The following is a 22,922-nucleotide window of genomic DNA, read 5'->3' on the forward strand; positions in this document are numbered from 1 at the left end:
TGCCGCCTCTGCCTTAGTAACGATTCGCGTTGGAACGAGGTCGAATCGTTCCGATTCCACGCGCGATTAACAAATAATTACAGTGGACATCAATTACTTGGATGACCTTCGTCATTTCAGCGTAGCATCGATGACATCCGGTAATTGGACTCAAAACGATTTGCTTAAAACGATTAATTTGATCAAACCAACCAATTATTTCAATTAATACAATCTGCACTTTAAATTCGCACGTCTTGTGTATACACACCGGGCCAGAGAAAAGTTTTCATTCGTTCGAGTAGAACCTTCGTAGTTCTTGAGGACGCGTGTCGCTTCTCGGTGCTTTAATTCAACGGTGCTTTAATCTCATCGACGAAACATCGATGCAACGAAGAAGCATCGTGATAGCCGCAATGCGGATCCGTTGGACAAAAATTTCCTGGTACGGTCGTTTTCGTAATGTTACTAACCGTTTTAATGTCGGATGTTTCAAGACTCCGTATCGGTTTGTGCTATGCAGCGCGATAGAGCTTCGTTTATTTATTTGCGAGGAGTACCGATCGACGCGATCGCGCTGCCCTTTTTCATCCTGTTTTTTTTTTTTTTCATCGAAATATACCCTTCGCTCAGCTCCCGTTCTTGGCGGTCACCCTGGCGATCAGATTGTCCACGTCTATGTTCTCGCCAAGAGCGTTCTCTAGCCCAATCCTTCTGTCCGTTCACTTCGGGCACGTGAAGAGGGCGTGCTCTGCATCGTCGTTAGGGTCTCCACAGTCGAGACAGTTGCTGTCGCTGCTCTTGCCAATCCTCTTCCTATAGACACCAAAACTCCTGTAGAGGTGGCCGTGTGTGCGTTATATACTTATTGGACGTGCGTGATAGATGTAGTAGTTGGGCCTGGTCCGCTGTAGTTGTCACTGGGGGCTGTAGATGTCGCTGCCGTCGTCCGACACTAGTTAGTGTCGAGTGGTGGTATTTGGCTTGTCGAGTGCCGCCACACTCCCATGCCCGGTTAACAGCTGCATGGTGTGATGATCGATGTCCATCTTCTTTTTGGTAAATAGCAGCGCACTCTGTATTAATTTCCTTGCGCCTCCAGTTCCTCCTTCAGCTCGTTGCCGTCATCCGCGCCGATCTTGGTCTTATGGATCTTGTTCCACTCGTAAGTCTCTCCGAGCATCTTTATCTTTATGTAGATCGGGAGATTCCCGGTCAACACACAAAGTGCCGCGTGGGAGACGGTACGGTATGCCGTCGTTGTTATGCACAGGGCCGTTCGTTGTGCCCGTTTCAGTTTCTTCCTGTTCTTATCGGTATTCGCTAAGCTAATTCTTCTTTCTGAACCCATACTGCCTCCGATGGAACGGGTCCGTTCCGATGCATCTCTCGATGATCTTCTTAAAGCATTTTTCCCAGATCTTGCTCATGACTGGGAGTATGCTTATCGGCCCGTACGCGTTAGGTAGACTGGGATCCTTTCCCGGCTACCTTAGCAGTATTACTCTGGCCGTCTTCCAGCAGTCTGTTTCCAGCTTGCTTCCAGCTCCTGCTTCCATCAGTCCAGGAGTCTTCCATCGACTCCTGCAGCCTTCTCGGTGTCCATTCTTCCGGCGGCATCGACGACATCGCCTTCGCCGATGACGACGCTGAAGCTGATGTCTTTCTCTTCTTCGGTCTCTGTCTCTTCGCGGCCCTCGTAATGGGAGGGTCCGTGTCCCATGGTGAATAGCCTCTGTAGGACTGCTTTTACCATGTCGATCGGCATGTCGTTGGTTGGTTTCTTGCTTTTGCATCTCTTCATGACTGTGCGATAGGGTTTGCCTTCTTGCTTTTCTGTATGGATGGAAACGCGTTCGAAAAGTAGAACGGAGTAATTAGCGATGCACGATCCCAGGCTGGTGAATATTTTTCCATCGGGAGAAGTCAGGTCGAGCGATACAAGATTTATATGCTCGTTCTGCCAGTTATTTCAACGTCTGAAACGCGATAGAAAATGAACATAAATGAATAATAAATGTATTACAGCCATAAAGATTGTTTGATGTACGCCACCGTTTCTCCCCTATTTCTCCGATACAATTTTCCTTTTTTTTCTTTGCCAAACACTTTACTAATCGGTACGTATTCGAATTATCCTTTAATTATTCTCGGTTGTTTCCGTTTCCTTTGGATGTACATAAGTTTGATGTACTCGTTTGATGTACGTGCAGAGTGAGATAATAACTATTAACAGCTATAAAATAAGAAGCGAAGATATGTTGAAACTCGACTTCTAGATTCGCGAGACTTTGCAGAGCTTCGAAACTCTCGTGTTTCAAACCTAATAAAAAGTTGTAGAGGGAGAATTACATTGCGAGATCTGTTAAGGAAAATTGTATCGTTGTAATGGGATTATTTCAACGAGGGAAATTCCGTGTTGCGTGTAACGCGTTGCAAAGCCATGAGCTTTTTTTCGGGTTAATATACATAATCGCCTTATCGAACTTTCCATCTAAACCGTTGCGCTCACACGTGAATTTTGCATTTCAATCTTCTTACTTGCAGTCCAGTCCAGTTTAGTGCGACTAAGCTAAATGTTTCAGCCCTTCCAGGTTGAATATGTTTTATAGAGAGACGTACAACTCTATGAAAGGGAGATCAATAAATTGGGTTATCTTTAAATCACTGACAATTATTTCATCGACACGATTTCACCGACAGGGAATTCATCGGTAATGTCTATCAAAGTTTATTTGCCGATACACCGATTGAAATCACCCGCAGTCATTTCACCAATATTCTCCTTTGTCGATAATTATCATGTTTGCCACTACATGTTATCGTTGATTATATGTCTTTATTTACACATTCGTTTACGCGCATAACGAGATAAACGAAGAAACGAAAATGATATGTTGTCATGATGTATTGTTAAATTACTAATTAACACGAGTTATATATCTACCTACATGAAAGCTTCTAAATATCAATTATAATTCATGAAAGCACACAAGCTATTTTGCTATACACAAATAGAACTATAAGGAAATGTTACGTGCTAATGATTTAACGAAATCTATTCCTCTGTACATTCGACATTTCTGTATTATTACTTGTGTACTTTCTGCTCTTGTTTACGTCATCGGAAGTAAAAATACGTTAAGCGAATCAGCTAATCTATTTGAGCGATTCAATGGCTCGGTCTTCTCTTATGCGACTACCAAGTAGAAGATAAGTTCTTGGTTATATAACATTTTATAACATCCAAATTAACTTTTTTTTCCTTTTTCTTTTTTTTCCCTTTTTCTTTTCCTTTTTTTCCTTTCTCTTTTCCTTTTTCTTTTCTTTTTACGTGGGGAAAATTCACTCGGACACGAAGCCACTTCTTAAGTGGCGTGGTAGTGAACATCCAAATTAACTGTTTTTTTTCTTTTTCTTTTTTTTCCGTTCTCTTTTTCTTTTTTTCCTTTTTCTTTTTTTCCTTTCTCTTTTTCTTTTTTTCCTTTTTCTTTTTCTTTTTTTTTCCTTTTTCTTTTTCTTTTTTTTTTACGTGGGGAAAATCCGCTCGGACACGAAGCCATTCTTAAGTGGCGTGGTAGTGAACATCCAAATTAACTGGGGCACTAATTAGCTGAAGCTTCTAGTCAAACCAGGTATCGGTCTTTGTACGCAAAGGCATTCATTACAATCGTTTATAGTTTGAAGAAACACCGTTACAAATTCGTGATATAAGAGAAAGCGATTCAAAACTCGGATTCATTTGTTGGAACGACGCCGTGGGCAAAAGTACATAATGGAAAACTTTCTTCCAAGACCAATTGATAGCGCTGACGTAATTAAAATGTGACGATATTGCCAGCGACGTTTCTCCAAATAGACGACTAACTTATTTAGGAATTGCCGCAACACGATTGCCGCTGGTAATACGGTTAGTAATCACTTTATTGAATTTTCGCTTGACGTGACATCGTCGAGTTCCTAGAGAGATTCTTCTCCCTTGTAAAACTATGTTTCTGCAACGACTGTATTTGTTGAATTACCGTTCGTGAACAAGTCCTTCTCTTTATTACGTGTAATAGATTCTTCTTTTTAAGTTTTAAATTACATTGGTAATTTTCTATAATTTATTACTCGAATATGGTAATTTGTTCTTAAAAAGTTTGCTTTTTCTACAATTATTTTACTACAAAACCCATCAAAAACATGATGTATGTATATATACCCTCAAATATTATCGGTTTGTTCTCAAGCTATAGTTCAATTTCGGAAATTGCCAATTAAAATCATAAAAAAAAAAAACACGGAAAGTTCGTTAAAATATGCGATTTTCCAATCAAGATATAGAATTTATTCGAGTAATATAGATTACAGTAGCGATGGTGACGTCAACGATGAATGGACTGATTCTTCGTGCGAAAATAAATTGGTAGCGGAGAACGATGCATTGTTTCAGGGAATATCGATTTTCAAGCATGGTTTTAAAGTACGTGTGCGCGTGACTAGGTTTGTTAATTAATGCCACTCCCAGGTTTTCAATATATAAATGTGACACCTACATATCTTTAAGCTTAAAACAATTGGACTAACAATTTCATTAAATTTAAATCAATATTTATCTTTTTAAACGCAGCAATATTTTTAATGACAACTTTACGTGTAAATCAAGTGCATACATATTCGATCGTTCTTGAAAACCTCATTCTCTGCGAAGAGAAAAATCCTTTGAGGTGGCCGTGTTGTGACTTATAGATGTAGTAGTTAGGCCTGTTCCTCTGCAATTGTCACTGGGGGTTGTAGATGTCGCTGCCGGGGTACTGCTGATTTTGCCTCCGTTTTTTGGTGCGTGGGAGTAAAATCGGACTCCGGTCGCCGGGAATCGAACCCGGGTTCCGAATGTTCGCAACCTAAGACGTTAACCACTGCGCTGCCGTCGTCCGACAATAGTTATGGTCGAGTGGTGGTATTTGGCTTGTCGAGTGCCGCCACACCTTGAATAAAGATTTGATCTACGTTTTATATGCTACGTTTTACATCCACCTCTTTTCAGATATACCTCTCTATTTAAAATCATAGATCGTCACACTCTATAGGTATTTCCTTGAAAAGGTTAAAGTCGTTCTGTATAAAAGCCAATTCAAAGGGGAAGGAAATTCTTCGAAAAATTCTTTCAGATTTCCCAATGTTTGAGCTCGAATCAAAGCAATCCTGTATAATAGGATAGGATGATAGGATGATTCTGTATTATTCCTTGTGTACTTTCTGTTCCTGTTATTTACGATAGGATGATTATGCGTTTAACTTCTCATAGAATCTCTCTGATTCCGTATGATGTCATCAGTGTTTTTGAAATATGTTATTGATGTCGTAACGTCAACCGTTTCCAGTGAAAATTCAACTTTGAATCGCAATTTTCATGTTTGCGTGGCAAAAGCGTCAAATCGATAACGCACGCAAACATATCTTCTTTGATAATGGCGTACTATAAATATAAATATTTGAATAAATATTGCGAATTTCATATTGCTAAAAGATTTATACTATTCGTTCGTAAATAATCGTCGGATCTATATTTAAGTTAAAACTATTGCATTAGATCTCTTTTCTTACTTAAAATTATTTGGATTGGTAACTTGGATGTAACATGTAATTTATTCTTCCTTTATAAATAGTGTACAGAAGATACCAATTCAAAGAAATGGAAGGAAAGTCTAAAAGCAAAGAAAATCTACAGGAAGATAAAACGTTCGAGCCTTGCCAGGCTATATAAGATGCTAAGTAATCTTCCTAGTCTTGCAGTTCTTTCTATTTTGATCAATATTTATTGGTATATGTTAGGAATGCAATTAGAATTTTTGTCCTCAAGCAAAGTATAATTTCAATTTTGTATGTAAACCAAAATATTAAATATCAAATAACCATCAAATAAAATTATATTGTATGGACTACTGTTTCTTTAAATATTTGAATATTTGGTAAATATTGTTTATTTAAATATTTTAAATTGCATGAAAAAAAATGATGCAAATAAATCATAGGGCATTTTAACTAAAGAGACCAATATCTATTTAACAGTGATTAAATCGTCACCGTTTAACGCTCCATCTCTTTTATTAACTGTGCCTTGTTAAACTACAGAGGATTACAGAGGATGCGTTTTTTTGATAAATAAACGTTCTGACAAATACGGCAGCAAAATCAGATATGTAGATTCTTACAACAGCAGTTATATTGTATGAATTCCGTTTTTCAGAAGCTTTATTTGTGAAACGACAATTCGCCAGAGTACGGATTCACTGTAGTTATAGCTGTAGGATCTCTATCTAGTTGACAGATCTGCTTTACGTAAAGAATTCCTGCCTCTTGTTCTACTTTATCGCGATTCTCTCCTCACCTTATACGCTTTGTCGAGGAAAGTAATATCGCTACATATCTCGGCTCCGGTTACAATAATTAGTTTCCGCCTAAACTGCTAGAACCACGTAGCACGCACTCTACTCTCGTTTATTAAACATTCAGGCCAACTGATCGCATGCGACGAGTTTTATGTTAATCCCGACCAATTACAATATCTTTCTCTCGTTTACAAGGGACGACGAGACTGGCAGTTGCGTGCTTTCCAAAGCAAAAGCCGCGATATCTGCATGATAACCTAACCTCAACCGATTTTGTTGTACTATTCTTAAGTGGACTTCGTTTGTACCACTTTCGTAACAAAAATAGAATATCTAGAACACAGCATTCCGTTATGCGATATTGTCAATTTCTAACGTCTGAAACATCAGAGATAATTTTTTCCCTACAGTTGTAAATTTGTGTGAAAAATTACGAACGTAACGGTGTTTGGCGCATGTACAGTTCCCCCTCCCCCTCCCACTCCAACCTTCATTTTCGTAGACATGCTAGAAAGATCCACTTTTCCACGGTGAAACTGTGTGTATTGTAATTTCATTTTGACAATGGTCCAACATCCTACTATGCATAAATTTAATATCAATATAAGCAGGTTTCATGCCAAGTATTACATCTAACGTATAAGCACAAACCCTGGTTTTAAATACCTTATAGTAACACCGAAAAGATTATTCAGTTGGATGTCTGGCTCAACATCAATATTTTACTTAGAAGATAATACGTCGAGAGCATGTTGGTGGATGGAATGGGAGATGAATGAAGGCTTACTTCTGTAAAATACGTAAAATGGTAGTCGGAATGAATTTTGGCGCTTGGGGACAGAAAAAGAGCTGACTGATACTGTCATACACCTGAATTTATAAAATTTTGAAAATCGATGTAACCTTTGAACTTTATCGTATTCTGTTTCGTAGCACAAATTATTGTTCCCGAAATGTACGTTTAGTGTTATAATATATTTGACCAATGGTTCTCAAATACTAGTTTTGCTAAAGCAATGGTGGAATTGGAGCAATTCTTTCTTCTTTCATTCTTTGAATGACCTGAATTTTCGAGTAGTCTAGTGACGCTTGATCCGTACAATTAATCGATTTCTTCTTATTACAGAGCTGCAAGAGATTCCGCGTTGGACGCCGATGTTGCGAGTTCGAATGCCTGGATGAGGTTGGCACTGAGTATTGGTCCGGATCTGATGTGGTTATCGTCGATGGTTCACCTAAACTTGAAAAACATAGTGTATTGTGGACGCTGAGCTTAGTGATGGCAATTGTAATATTTTAATTTCTCAATAAAGATTCCGATGGCGCCGTTGACAAAATTCGTACCTTATAAACGTCGACGATTAGCTTCAGCCACCGGGAAAAGAAGTGGTGTACAATGTAGTGTGTTAACGAAGAATCATTTGTAACTGAATAATTATACCTCGAGAAGATTATACCTGAGTAATTATATTTATTCTTATTTTCTTCCCCTTTATTTCATTTGAATAGATTTTTGTATTCAAAGAGCGAGGTATGATTATTTCAGACGGGTTAATTTGTTTTTACATATGTCAGAAGAATGAAAGGAGATGACGATGAATCGGTGACAGGTAGAAAATTGTAATCTGTTGTATTTCCATGGTACTGTATACTTGATTATATTTTGTTCAATATTATTCATATTCTATCATGTAATTTGGGAATATACATACATATACATATATGAAAATATAGTGGTATACTTATCCCCTAATCTTTGTGATTTCTATGAAACTTTTATGATTCATTGTCACTTGTATGAAGGATGGAAATATAAAAAATTGATAAAATTATTAATAATATTTACAAAGAAAAAGTGAGCTGTTGGATATACAGGGTGGTTGGTAACTGGTAAAAGAAAGAAGCGTACGCGTGCACTTTATCACGTTTCGTTATAACGGATTTTATTGTAGATTGTGTTTCGATTGATGTTATGTTGATAAACCCTTCCAATATGTTGCAAGCGTTGCACGCATACCGATCAAAGATTCAAAATCGATTTTCTCGAAAATAAAGTCTCAAACGAAAAATTTTTATTCTATATTTTCGACTTCTTTTTTCGAGTAGAATCACCAATTTTCCGCCTGTACTATCAATTACCAACCAGCCTGTATGACAAAATTCTATTTTAAACACGAAACTCGCCACGAGTGGCTATTTTGTTTACGAAATTAAACGAATTTAATAAATGAAATGGCAAGGAAGGAACTACAAGTGACCGTCAAACTATTTTTATGCTTGAAAAGTAATTCGCAAAGTAATATAAAATAATACTACTGATTTGTGTCAGAATTTTTCAGAATTTTTTCCTAATCTCTTGTTTTTTCCCTTCAAATTTATTATTTATTATTTATTCGGTGCTTTTTCCCTTCAAATTTATTATTTATTATTTATTCGGTGTCACGAAAACCGATTAAATATTAAATATCTTAAATATAGATTGAAATGAAAGCTTGTCATTTCTCGTTCAGTTGTCACTTCAAAGTTGTTAGTTCAAAGGTTCTCGTACATCATAAAGCAAGGGATCAAATCTTTAACTTATTACAAATTAAATCTTTTATTGTAATTGCGAAACTTATGAAAGTACCAAGGGAAACAAGTAGGGAACATGAACTGCTCAACGAACCAAAGAACGGCTCAGTGACAAAATTAATAAAGTAAGGATCACAAATATTACAACATTACACTCTTACATCACATAATAGTTCTCTATACAAAAGATATATAGCGAATCGACTTTTCACAACGATAAGAATCAACAGAACCAATTAAGACCAGGCGAAACTCTCATAAGACAACAATATCAGAGGGATCAAATCAGCGATTTTAATCTATGTTACAAATTATAGTTATCAAGAATAATTGCTCTTTTCACGAAAATTATGCTGATGACACACTCACAATGCATTTTATATTTGGTAGTCGGATGTGCTCGTGGCCATCAGGAGTATAAAGACGACGTTTTTAGAAAATGACAGCGCTGTCGGGTTTTAAAAGCTTTTATTTTTTTATTCATCATTACGAAGATTGTGATGGAAGAACGTAATGGGGTAAAATCTGACGATTCCTTAATGAAGAATGCTTAAAGAGATTCTATAGAAAACGGTGATCGTTTCGTTGGGTAGTTCATTCGAATTTTGATCAGGATTATTGAGATAGAAGGGTCGAGAGCTTGGTGGAATATCAACTTTGACGCTTCAACGCTTCATCTCTTTTCAAGCTCACCAGTCACGAATCATGGTTCACTGAATATATCTTTTTGGAAAATCCTTTTTGGATTTTCGTACGAGAAACATGGTATGTTTGACAAGGGATTTTCTTTTGAGGCAATTTAGGGTGACAAAAAGGTCTTTCTGTTAGGTAGCTTGTCGATAAAAATGTTTTATTAATAACGTAAATGGAACGAGTAGTTACGAATTTAAATAGAATATGACCAAATGGAATATATATCTTCTCTTCGACTTTCATAAGCTGAAAGCCCCGTATCTAAATTTTATCTTAATTATTTGAAGCAAAAAGTATGTTCTTTTATCTTCTTTTAGTTGTAACATTCACTATACTATGCTTTGTTTATATGCTAAAGCTCATATTTTATGAGTTAAGGAATAAATTAGATATGGGGGGACTATATTGTTAGATTGTTAAATGTGACTAAATGGAACTCATAGTTTATTAAAAACTGTGGGATAAATACGTATAAATGTTGTAGTCGTTGTAATCTATTATTGTGCTATTATAGGTATACGTGTGTACTATAGATGGAGCACCCTATTAGGTACTGACAGCTTTCTTCTAACAATCTTTCCATAGAATCTTATAATCTTTTTCCTCTCATTGTCTCCGAATAAGAAGTGTGTAATAAATGTTCGAATTTCGATGTGTTGAGAAAGCTGCTCGGTTAAGTTTCTGACTACAAAAATGGTCTTTTTGTATCAGAAAGAACGAAAATAATTGTTCGGCAACGAGTTTTTTTTTTTTAAGATTTTTATTTTTACGTATCAAGTATAGGGAAAAAGTAGTGATCTCTCTTTTATCGATGAAATCATGTTAGGCGAACGTAGTAAATGGCTTCTGCAGTATCACGGAACTATTCGTATTACTCGATTAACTGAGTTCCCCTGAGTCAGTGGTTCTCAATTCTTGAAGCGTTTATTTATCGATTAGGGAATAGTTCTAAATCTTTTTCGACTTTCTCCAACGAATTCTCAAATTGAATATTTAAGACAGCATTTAATGAATTCAAATTGAACACCTTATTTTATTACGTAAAATTAAAATAACATACTACAAGGAATGTCAGTAATTTGGTATTTCTCTACGCCAATTTCCTTAAAATTTATATAAAATTTAAATGTATCTTTTGTTACTAATCTAAAAATTATTACTGTTTCCAATAATATAAGAAATAGTACCTTAAAAATCGCTCAATAAATACGCAAAATACTTTGAAGGTAACCGAGCCAAAAAAAAAAATAAATAAATAAAAAAGACATAAATAAATTTAATAGTAAACACGTAGGTGAAACACTTGCTGAAATTCGCATCACTCGACACGAGCGAACCGTTCGGAAGGAAAACGCGTTCAGCCCCCAAGGCGGTGGAATTGGGGTCACTTAATTAACTCCGTTTGAATCTATCTTGAATTAACTCTCGTTTAACAACCTGTGAGTATTCAACATCATATCATTTCCGACCATATCGTTCCCAGAAGATGAAACAGCACGGTAAAACAGATGTGAATACCCATCACGAGCGAAACAGAAATGCGAAGATACTTTGGCACGATAATAATAAAATTGCATGCATAGGAACCATGGATGGAACACAAGGCAAAGGTGTAGATGGTATTATAAGCTTTGAAACGAGCGTATAGGACGAGAGAAATTGATCAAAAAATTGAGTTGAGCCCTTTGAAGTTAGGAACAACATACTTTGATGTTTTGTTTAAAGGAGAGATATTGAGCTGTGCAAGAATTGTATAGGTTCTCTGAAGGTAAATAAGATTTTGTTGCTGAGTAAATAAACGAGATTTCAAGTTTCTCTTGAATATTGGAAATTTAAAGGTTTTGATGGTATTTTATCGTTATATTACTTCTAAATTTTAAAGGACCAAATCACATGGCTGAAATTTTTAAAGTCTTTCTATATCTTTGAGGAAGTAAGATAAGGTTGATAGATAGTCGTTGTTGGTACTTAACCGAGTATGGTCATATAGTCGATTAAATGAAATTTCTATTCTTTCAGATATATATCGTCAAATATATATTATATATCAATGTTAATTGTTATCTGTGTTGGCGTAGTGAAAAAACACATTGATGTTCGGTGTTTCAATTATCACAATTATAATCGATGTTAAATGTATAGAGTGTCAAAAAATTATTTGTTATAGCTGTGGAAGATGGAGATCTGTTAGAGAAAATGGATCATGAAATTGATCTTGAGTATAATTTTCAGACAAAATTTTTTATTGCATCATAAAGTACTCATCACGAGAAACGAAAGTTTCAGAAAACCCCTGGATCGTAAATGATTCGTTCTTTTGAAAAAAGCTGTTTAAAATTTCTTATACTAATCCTTATACTAATTGTGTATACTAATTGTATTTAGTATATTATGTTATAAATAATGGTTAATATAAGTATCAAAACAAATAGACAACAATTAATTAGATAACATCGTAATAACATAATATAATATAATGGGCGTAATCATATACAGTAAAACTTAGAAAATATGCTCTGGATGAATTCGGTGAAAATTATCCTTTGTTCCGTGGTATATATAGGCAAAAACGAATGGTAGACCGCAGCATAATAGTTTCCAACAACATTCTCAATATTAAGGATATCAACATCTTAGATTTAATCAAAGCCGCTGGAATACGCCAGATATTTCATATCTGACTTAAACATGTACAGTGACGAGCGAAAAAAGTAAACACATAAATGTAAAAGACTAATTTCTCAAGTGATCGGTAAAGATTAGGTAACAGTAACTACAAGTTATTATTAACGAAATGTAATAGTTAATTTTCATTAACATTAATAATGTACAAAACATTTTACAAAAATGGATATCTCAAACCATGTTTACAGTTTTGCACATTAATTATACTCGTCGAATCAAGGTTTCAACATAGGTATTTCGTCCACTAGTACTACTTCACGTTTATTATATCCAATAGAATTAACTACTATTTAGGTAGATTATTTTGTGGAATGGTCAAATAATGCTCTTTTCTCATTATACCTTCGACATTCGCTTTTTACATAAAATCAACGGGCTGTGTTTACACTTTTGCTTGTCACGGCGTATCAAGGAAGATTGAAATATAAAGTAATTCGCACAAAAAAGTAGATATTAGTATTGATGTTATTGTATTCCATATTTGACCTTAAAATATGAATAAAATCAGTCTAAGTATTAATGAAATTTCAAACATTTTTTCTAAAAGAACGGAACTTTCCTTTCTAATGAGCACTATATGATGCAATAGAAAAACAATTTGACACTGAAAATTGTGGTCAAGATCAATTTTGCGCTACACTTATTTAACCAATTTTCATCAAATCGAAGGTGTAAAATGGCTTGAAAAAAATACCGCGATAAATACTTTTTTGACACTTTGTACAAAGTTGTATATCAATGTGTATATCGATACACATACTCTGTATGTGCATATCCGTGGTATATATATCCGTTTTTCGAAGCAAAATGTCATCTACCTGATCAAAAGAGCAAAGCAAAAACACTACATAGAGGGTTTGTTACTGTTAACACTCTCTATTTCCGTGAGTAAAGTATCCAACCAGATATCCAGGAACAGCTTTCAGGGAACGAGATTGAATATTTGATCGAATATATTTAATATGGCAATGTTACGTATAACAATATACGTATGGAATTTTAAAAGTCACGAGGGTTGCAGCGGACTCAATTTTAATGTACATTAAACATTTTGCTCATTGATGACCTTACCTTAATTTTTTTCTCCTTCCTCGCTTTCTTCTCCTATGCGAGTAACACAGCAAGATTGATAGTAACAAGCGATTTCATTAAAACACAATCTCCTTTTTCATTTGATGAACACGATACGAGACGAGGGAATGATTTAGGAACACGACTTTCGAGCGGTTTCAACAACTATTAAGTTTCATTTATAGCAACGAACACTGCCAAAGACGTAATCAATAAGATTCGCGTAGGTGCCGTAGATGACGTAGATGAAAAAACGTAGATCAAACGTAAATGACGAAATTATACATTAATTTATTTTAACGCGTTAAAATTACGCTAATGACAGTTGCTCCATTCAATTTGTTCACATATTTGAGCCCTATATGGAACAAAGTGAACGGAGCATCTGCAAGCGTGTTAACCGGACAACGACGAATTTTCACATCTACTCCACGAAGCTTCACATATATTAATGACCACTACCGTAGTCATGGTCAAACATAGATGACGAAGTTATGTATTGATTCACTTTAACACGTTCAGATTACGCTAGTGACACTTGCGCAGTACTATTTGTTCATATATTTAAGCCCTATATGCAACAAAGTGAACGTAGCATCAGCAAGCGTGTTAATTGGACAACCACGAATTTCCACATATATTGCACGAAGATTCGTATATAACAATGATCACTGCCATAATCATGGTCAAACGTAGATGACGAGATTATGCATTAATTCACTTTAAAAATTACGCTAGTGACACTTGCGCAGTACTATTTGATCATATATTTAAGCCCTATATGCAACAAAGTGAACGTAGCATCTGCAAGCGTGTTAGTTGGACAACGACGAATTTCGTTTCGCAAGCACGGACACGTGAAACATTTTGAAGTTACGTGGACGCGAGAGTAATTCGTTCCCTTAAATTGCTCAATTTCCATTTCTTTCGCCATATATATTCGAGTATTGCATTTGAATTGCAGAGCAGTCGGAAGTAACGGCGCACGTCGTTGATATATCGACAGGAACATGAATTCTTTTTTCATAGGATGAACACTTTTTTCATCGAATTATTAAACCGAATCAAGTTTTCAAATCCAATCATTTAATTTCATCGTTTTACATCGAACGCTTCAATCTTTTTTCTTTTAAATACCTTACCTATATTTCATCTCGTTGAATATTCCATATTTTTAATGCTACTACCACTTATTGGTAATTCCAATATGTAATTATCGTTCTGAAGTTAGAAATTCGAAATAACATTCGTCAGTATATGATTCTACGTTTTATATAGAGTAATAAAAATGATAGAATGAGTTTCGGTAAATAACCAATAAAAATTTTTGTTCCTTTATCTTTTTCATTTTTTTTTTTTTTTTGGTTTTATGTATCCAAGGTCGAGAATAAACTATGTGCACGTTTCCTCTCGTTTCTTGTATTTTTATGAGGAATTCAGTCTTTTTACGCCACAAGAGTCTCGTCGTTCTCGTTTTCACGCCTACGTTATGCTCGTTAAACACGTTCCAACAAGACCATGAATAAGGATAACAGCTTTAATGTTTTCACATGTGTTTATTTATTATTTTAGACCTTAAATATTTTATTTATAAAATCTTTATTTAAACAAGTTACCATTGTCGCTACAATAAATCAATGAATGAAATCAGTTTAAATTTAAAATATCATTTCATAATTTCTCGTCACTTGTATCTAAAAACAACAAAAAAACGGTGTACCCACATCGTGCGTAGACGGGAAATTAAAACAGTGGAGCTTAATTGAAACACTGATCATATTCCGCGATTGTAAAACGATAATAGAAAATCGTGTTTCTTTTGAAGGGTATGAAATTGTCAGGAGATTATGCCATAAATGAAATTTGAAACTAGCTGGTCAAAGGGATTAAATTCAATTAAACTGAACTGTGTTATATTGTACAAAGGCTAGAGAACTGCTACCAAATATCTGCTAGTTTAAAGGTATCCCTTATAAATTATAATTATATTTCAAATTCAATCTCCTAGTAATAAGTAAATTAATATTTTACCTAATATCTGTGATATAGATAACAAAAGTAAATTCTTTACATTATTCGTTAGTTTGCAATATAATTAGAATATTATCTTTATTTTCTGGTGTCTTTGTTATTCTTAAAAGATACACTGCTTATTTACAAATTTAACACTGCATATGCTATTAATAAATCATTTTATATTTAATTTTGCAACCTTCAGTCATTGTTAAAAATTGTTGACAATACTGTCGGTTAATAGAAATTTCTAAAATCCCCTTGTTTCTACTCGATTAAAGGGTATAAAGGGTATTATACCCTCGATATAAGGGTATGTTAGCTGCAGTGTTAGCTACAAATCACCTGTGTCACTCCATTAAACTTATACACAATAGTATTGATTCTCGTTTTAATTTAAAATAAAATATGTTATTGTAGGAATGAAGCAGAATGTTCAAATAATTGAAACACCTTTTTGTCCTATAATTAGTGCCTTTCATTTTAAAAATTAAAAAATTTTTAATCAACGATATTTGGAAGTTTCGATCTAAAATGACCAGGAATTGAAACAGAAAATATTTTGATGCCAATAAATACGTATTCTTCACACATAAAACAAATATGAAAACAAAAATCGATGTATATGAATGAATTTTGAAATGGGGAGGAATTATATGTGTCGGAGATGAAAGAATACTGGAACCTTCCCTTCGGAACTTTGGGAAGACCCCTAGTATTGTAATTTAGATTTCACCATAGCCGAATTAAGAAACTGTTGTCATTCGATTCGACTGTACTTATTTGAGATTTATGATAGTGAGCTCGGGCTCGAGGCGACAACCAGTCGCCGAACGTAGTCGCGGTCAAGGGATGAACGTTTTGTCTAACAAAGGCATGAAGTAACCCTATAGCTCTCCTTAAAAGAAATACTTAGGACGGGGCACGACGGTAAGCATTTCAACGATTTCTGTCCCGTGGCTCGCCACACGCAGACTCTATTCTTTGAGTAAGATGATTACCAGATGTCGACGCGTCTCCACAGTACATGTTCAGCTAGCCCGAGGACCTGCTATAAATCTTAAGGTCTGTTTAACTAAAGTCCTTCAAACCGACAAACAGTCCTCGTCCCAGCTACGAGAAAATAGGAGAAATCTATTTTTCTCACCAACGACGCTTCCTCTTCTCGAACTTTCTCCTAAGGGCGGCTAGCACCCTTCCCTAACCACCAACATGGAAATTGACCAATTAACAGTAACGCCAATTTCCCTCACTTTCCGAATGAAGGCTTTTCTCCACGAATCCGATGATTTCGTGCCCTTGGGCACACCCATCATAGTTTTCCTCGACAGCGTTACCGTGATGGAGAACCACTCTCCGGTACGATCTCAAAGACGATTCAAGTAACTCTCAGATACGTAGTGATTGCCTCGTGCATTAACATTGAGTACAACTTAGACGCTGAGGAAAAGTAGAGTCTGTCATCCCCTTGACCGCGGATTCGTTAGTGAGCCTAGGATCATTGTCATTAGCTTCTCGAGTACCTAATTATCCTATTACTTGTCCAATTCCATCATAGTCATATTTGCACTAGTAAATATCTCCTCTATTGCATAATGATCACGTCTAGCGCCAATAGGGATTCGTTTCACGCCCTCAACCCTAACTCAAATCTTAACGCCGCCCCGACATCAGAAGTGGGATCAGTGCCGATTATAACAGTGCTAGAACTTACGATCATCGTGCTCAAGTCGCAAGTCGTGCGCAATTCAGTCGCTAGTGCAAATCGAGTGTGAGACCTAACAATTATCGCTACCACGTTTTAACCCTTAAAATCGCGTGCTCCGACTCCGCTGCATGGGGCGCAGCTGCCAACCTGATTATGGAAGGAAACTATAATTTCAATAACGAGTGGCGAGTCGACTTCTACGTACTGGAAGCACCAACGGATAGATCAAGTCATCTGGGTGAGTCGTTTCCATTTTACTCCGATTCGGGAGCCGAGCGTTCACTAATTAAAGTGTCCGCGGCCTCGAGATTTTCTGGCAAAGGAATGACTGACATATTAGTAATGCGAGGAGTAGGGAATACCTGTATTAAACATACGCCTCCCATTTGTTCATTGTGTGTATTAATGATTTTTACATCGAAGATAGTTTCTCATGTCCTTGCTGATAGTTATTTGAAATATGATGTCGCGATTAGTTGCGGAACTCTAAGTCTGGTTTTTGACGTAACATTACACAAAATAGCCTCGCTATGTGTAAAACAAAAATGATTGGTGTCTGTAATGAAACCACTGCAAACGAGATCGTCGTTAATGAAGTTGACGCTGATGTACATGGTAATAATAAAAGTCGATCAATTTCTCTTCTCGACAAATTCAAAGATTCATTCGTTACGGGTTTCCTACGTATTCGCGTAAATGCAGGCCGGTTAGAAATACGATTAACTGATCCTAACACCACCGTAGGAGGAAGTCCTCATAGACTTAGCGAGGAGGAGCGAAGAGCGGTACGTGAGAAAACAAGCGTTCTAATTAAAGCAAAAATTATAAGGCCTAGTAATTCGCCATTAGCGAGCCGTAACTCGTGAAGAAAAAAAACGGCTCAGATAGATTACGAGTGGATCCCCGAGATCTAAATCAAAGTATCGTCGCGGATCGGTACCCTTTACTCCTTATTGCGGATCAAGTCGCGAGATCGCAAGAGGCGAGATATTTTATTAGCCGGGACATGGCCAGCGGGTTTCACCAAATTTCTATTTATCCTAATCCAACGAAGTTTACAGCGTTTGTTACCCCGACAGACAATATGAGTAGATAACGATGCCGTTTGGACTGAAAAATTGCACCGTCCGTCTTTCGGAGGGTCATTCGCAAGGCCTTAGGTGACCTCGCTCATTCGTATGTTGTTATTTATTTCAATGACGTCCTAATTATTGCCAACTCGATAGATCGAGCTTTGGAAAGATTGAACACCGTATTAGATACCCTCGTAAAAGCCGGATTCTCTTTTAATTTTGCGAAACGTTCTTTTCTAAAGACATCGGTGCTCCATTTGCGATATGTAATTCATAACGGAGAAGTTCGTCCTAACCCGGGTAAAATACACACCTTAAGTTCTTCACCTGTGCCAACGACCGTTACACAACTCAGGCAGTTCATAGGGTTAGCTCCGTACTTCCGAAAATTCATCCCTAAATTCTCACAGACGATGAAATCCCTGTATGCGCTCATCTCAGATAACAGAAATATAACTTGGACAGATAGACACGAGAAAATAAGACAACAGGTAGTTTCCGCCCTGACCGACGCGCCGGTGCTAACGATATTCAACCCCAATTACCCGATAGAACTACATACTGACGCTAGCTCGGAGAGTTACGGGGTGATTTTGACGCATCAAGCCGAAGGTAAGAACAAGGTAATAGGGTATTACAGTAAAAGAACCAGCCCCGCGGAATCCAGATATCACTCCTATGAACACAATACATTAGCTATCGTAAACGCCATAAAACATTTCTGTCACTATCTATAGGGACGGGAATTTCTTGTCGTCACGGATCGCAACTCGTTGAAAGCATCGAGTAATAAAGTACATTTAAATGACAGGGACCATAGGTGATGGGCTTACTTGCAGACTTTTATTTTTGACATTATGTATCGGGAAAGTAAACGGACGGCTCACAAATTTCTTGTCGCGAAACCCCACAGGCGTTGACCCTATTAAATTCGACAAAATCAAAGAGAAAATAGTTGACTGGCCGAAATTTCGGAAGATTGGCTATTAGCGGGACAACGTTGTGATTCTCAAACCTTGGAAATCGTCAAGGGATTGCAAAACGATGGACTCGCGGAAGACATCGCGAATACATACGAATTACGGTTCGGTACTCTGCACCGTAGGATACAAAGAAAAGGCAGGATTCTCTGTGTACCTACAGTCCCAAGATGTTTTAGATAGTCTGTTATTAACCATGTGTACCAGTCAGTTATGCACTTAGGTTGGGAGAAAACGCTGGAGAAACTATACGAGTATTACTGGTTCGAAGGGATGGCGAAGTACGTTCGCCGATTCATTGAGAACTGTCATGCTTGTCATGTTTCGAAAGCTAGTTTAGGTAAGATACAAGCCGAACTGCATTCTATACCTAAGACCAGCATACCCTGGCATACGGTCCACATGGACATAACAGGCAAGTTGAGTGGTAAAAGCAATTCAAAGGAGTACGTCATTGTTTTGATCGACGTCTTCACTAAATTCGTATACCTGCATCATACTCGTAAGATAGATTCCCTTAACACCATTAAAGCGCTTAAATCCGCTATATTTTTATTCGGGAGTCCCTGCCGGATAATAGCAGATCGGGGGAAGATGTTTTAAGGGTAAAAGAATTTCGAGAATTCTGCGAAAGCAAACGAATTAAAGTTCACTTGATAGCGATCGGTGCTAGTAGGGCCAATGGACAGGTAGAGCGTGTTATGGGTACATTGGAAAATATGTTCACGGTAGTAGAGACGACCGGGCGGCCGTGGCAAGACGCGATTGGGGAAATACAGTTGGCTTTGAATTGCACCACCAACCGCGTGACAAACTCGAGCTCATTAGAACTACTAATAGGTAGAACGGCAAGACTTCACGATCTGTTGTTACCCGATAACATCAAAAGTATCGATATCTCCAATATAAGACGACAGGCAATAAAGTGGATGGAAACTAGTGCTAGGTATGATGAGGATGGATTTGACAAAGCTAAAGCTTAAGCGGTTAGGTTTAATCTCGGTGATTTCGTATTACGCAAGAATGAGGAAAGGAATCAAACCAAACTAGATCCAAAATTTAGAGGTCCATTTGTAATAGCAGAAGTCTTGGAAGGGGACAGGTATATCTTAAGGACATTAGACGGTAAGCGACCGTACAAGTACAGTCACGACAGGTTAAGGAAAATGCCAGATGGTTGCACCCCTGCCGAGTTGGATGTCTGTAGTGAAGGCAATAACAGTGACCATGACGATATGAGCACTTCGACCTCGGAAGATCAGTAGCACTATGCCAGTAACACCCGGCAGAGCGAGTTCGCACGTGTTTCGGGGAAATAATGTGATAAAGCTCAGAGAGAACGTGTGATGTAGTTCAAACGCTTTTGTGGTAATAGTGTGATGAGGCTCAGTGAGAACATGCAATGTGACTCGTATGCATCTCGGGGCGACAGTGTGATGAGGCTCAGTGAGAACATGCGATGTGACTCGTATGCATCTCGGGGCGACAGTGTGATGAGGCTCAGTGAGAACATGCGATGTGACTCGCATGCATCTCGGGGCGACAGTGTGATGAGGCTCAGTGAGAACATGCGATGTGACTCGTATGCATCTCGGGGCGACAGTGTGATGAGGCTCAGTGAGAACATGCGATGTGACTCGCATGCATCTCGGGGCGACAGTATGATAAGGCTCAGTGAGAACATGCGATGTGATTCGCATGCATCTCGGGGCGACAGTATGATAAGGCTCAGTGAGAACATGCGGTGTGGTTCGCATGCATCTCGGGGCGACAGTATGATAAGGGCTCAGTGAGAACATGCGGTGTGGTTCGTATGCATCTCGGGGCAACAATATGGTAAAGCTCGGTGAAACCGTGGAACAAAGCTCTATGTGCTCACACGATCTAGAAGACCGAGATCCTTTGGAGTGCGAAATCGAAAATGGTCCATCATGCCGATACGATCCGACTAATAACCTGCAGAATGCAACTATCACCTTGAGTACTAACTATAACGCTACTAATTTTCATTATCTTTTATTTCTTTGCTGCCAAACCCCCGAACAGGATTTGTTGCTACACTGGACCCTTGCCTTATTCGAACATCTAGTTAAATTGTGAATAATGTCAATTGTATCGAGTCTAATGTTAGGAAACTCAATATTTTAGTTACACACGAGGACGTGTGATAGTCAGAATGGCCGTGTCGGAGATGAAAGAATACTGGAACCTTCCCTTCGGAACTTTGGGAAGACCCCTAGTATTGTAATTTAGATTTCACCATAGCCGAATTAAGAAACTGTTGTCATTCGATTCGACTGTACTTATTTGAGATTTATGATAGTGAGCTCGGGCTCGAGGCGACAACCAGTCGCCGAACGTAGTCGCGGTCAAGGGATGAACGTTTTGTCTAACAAAGGCATGAAGTAACCCTATAGCTCTCCTTAAAAGAAATACTTAGGACGGGGCACGACGGTAAGCATTTCAACGATTTCTGTCCCGTGGCTCGCCACACGCAGACTCTATTCTTTGAGTAAGATGATTACCAGATGTCGACGCGTCTCCACAGTACATGTTCAGCTAGCCCGAGGACCTGCTATAAATCTTAAGGTCTGTTTAACTAAAGTCCTTCAAACCGACAAACAGTCCTCGTCCCAGCTACGAGAAAATAGGAGAAATCTATTTTTCTCACCAACGACGCTTCCTCTTCTCGAACTTTCTCCTAAGGGCGGCTAGCACCCTTCCCTAACCACCAACATGGAAATTGACCAATTAACAGTAACGCCAATTTCCCTCACTTTCCGAATGAAGGCTTTTCTCCACGAATCCGATGATTTCGTGCCCTTGGGCACACCCATCATAGTTTTCCTCGACAGCGTTACCGTGATGGAGAACCACTCTCCGGTACGATCTCAAAGACGATTCAAGTAACTCTCAGATACGTAGTGATTGCCTCGTGCATTAACATTGAGTACAACTTAGACGCTGAGGAAAAGTAGAGTCTGTCATCCCCTTGACCGCGGATTCGTTAGTGAGCCTAGGATCATTGTCATTAGCTTCTCGAGTACCCAATTATCCTATTACTTGTCCAATTCCATCATAGTCATATTTGCACTAGTAAATATCTCCTCTATTGCATAATGATCACGTCTAGCGCCAATAGGGATTCGTTTCACGCCCTCAACCCTAACTCAAATCTTAACGCCGCCCCGACATATGATTATACCCATTCTCTGTTGCGTTTAATTGTTTCAATTGATGTTTCATGAGAATTTTCATCGAATTTTTTAGAGATTTTTTTTTTTTATTAGAATATTTACAATCAGTTCTCGTTGAGAATTTTCAGTAATTAATTTAATTTGGCGTGATACAATGACATGGACCATAATAGTTTTATATTGTTGGTTCTAGTAGAAACTAAGGATTTAATCTAGAGGGTATTTTCTTTTTAGTCTGCGGATCTGGTCCGTCGTGTCCAGTAGTTGGGTGACTAGTGGGTTGTGGTGGTTGTTGACTCTTGTGTTATATCTGCTTCTGGACTTGTGTATTTCATCCTTGACTGTAGGTATCTTGATGTCACGGTGGATTGTTTCGTTGGTAACATACCAGGGTGCATTTGATAGGGATCTTAGCGTTTTCGATTGGAAGCGTTGGAGTATTTCAATGTTGCAAATTACTTGCTGTTCTCCATAGTTGGATTCCGTAGGTTCAGACAGGTTTTATTACGGCCTTGTACAGAGTTATTTTGTTCTGTATGTTTAGTTTGGAGCGTCGGCCCGTGAGCCAATAGAATGTT

At 37.6% G+C, this 22,922-nt stretch overlaps 2 long non-coding RNA genes across 2 annotated transcripts; one reads left to right on the forward strand and one right to left on the reverse strand.

Moving 5' to 3' along the window:
• Positions 1-615: 615 nt before the first annotated feature.
• Positions 616-8,106, forward strand: LOC126927808 (uncharacterized). Its single transcript, XR_007715911.1, has 2 exons — positions 616-1,038; positions 7,480-8,106. It is a non-coding gene; the product is annotated as an uncharacterized LOC126927808 (long non-coding RNA).
• On the reverse strand, positions 2,994-5,442 carry LOC126927806 (uncharacterized). The gene is made up of 2 exons (XR_007715909.1): positions 3,381-5,442; positions 2,994-3,294 (listed from the first exon to the last, which is right to left on the reverse strand). It is a non-coding gene; the product is annotated as an uncharacterized LOC126927806 (long non-coding RNA).
• Positions 8,107-22,922: the final 14,816 nt, after the last annotated feature.

The sequence above is a fragment of the Bombus affinis genome, unplaced genomic scaffold (genome assembly GCF_024516045.1).
Source record: "Bombus affinis isolate iyBomAffi1 unplaced genomic scaffold, iyBomAffi1.2 ctg00000219.1, whole genome shotgun sequence".
NCBI lineage: Eukaryota > Metazoa > Arthropoda > Insecta > Hymenoptera > Apidae > Bombus > Bombus affinis.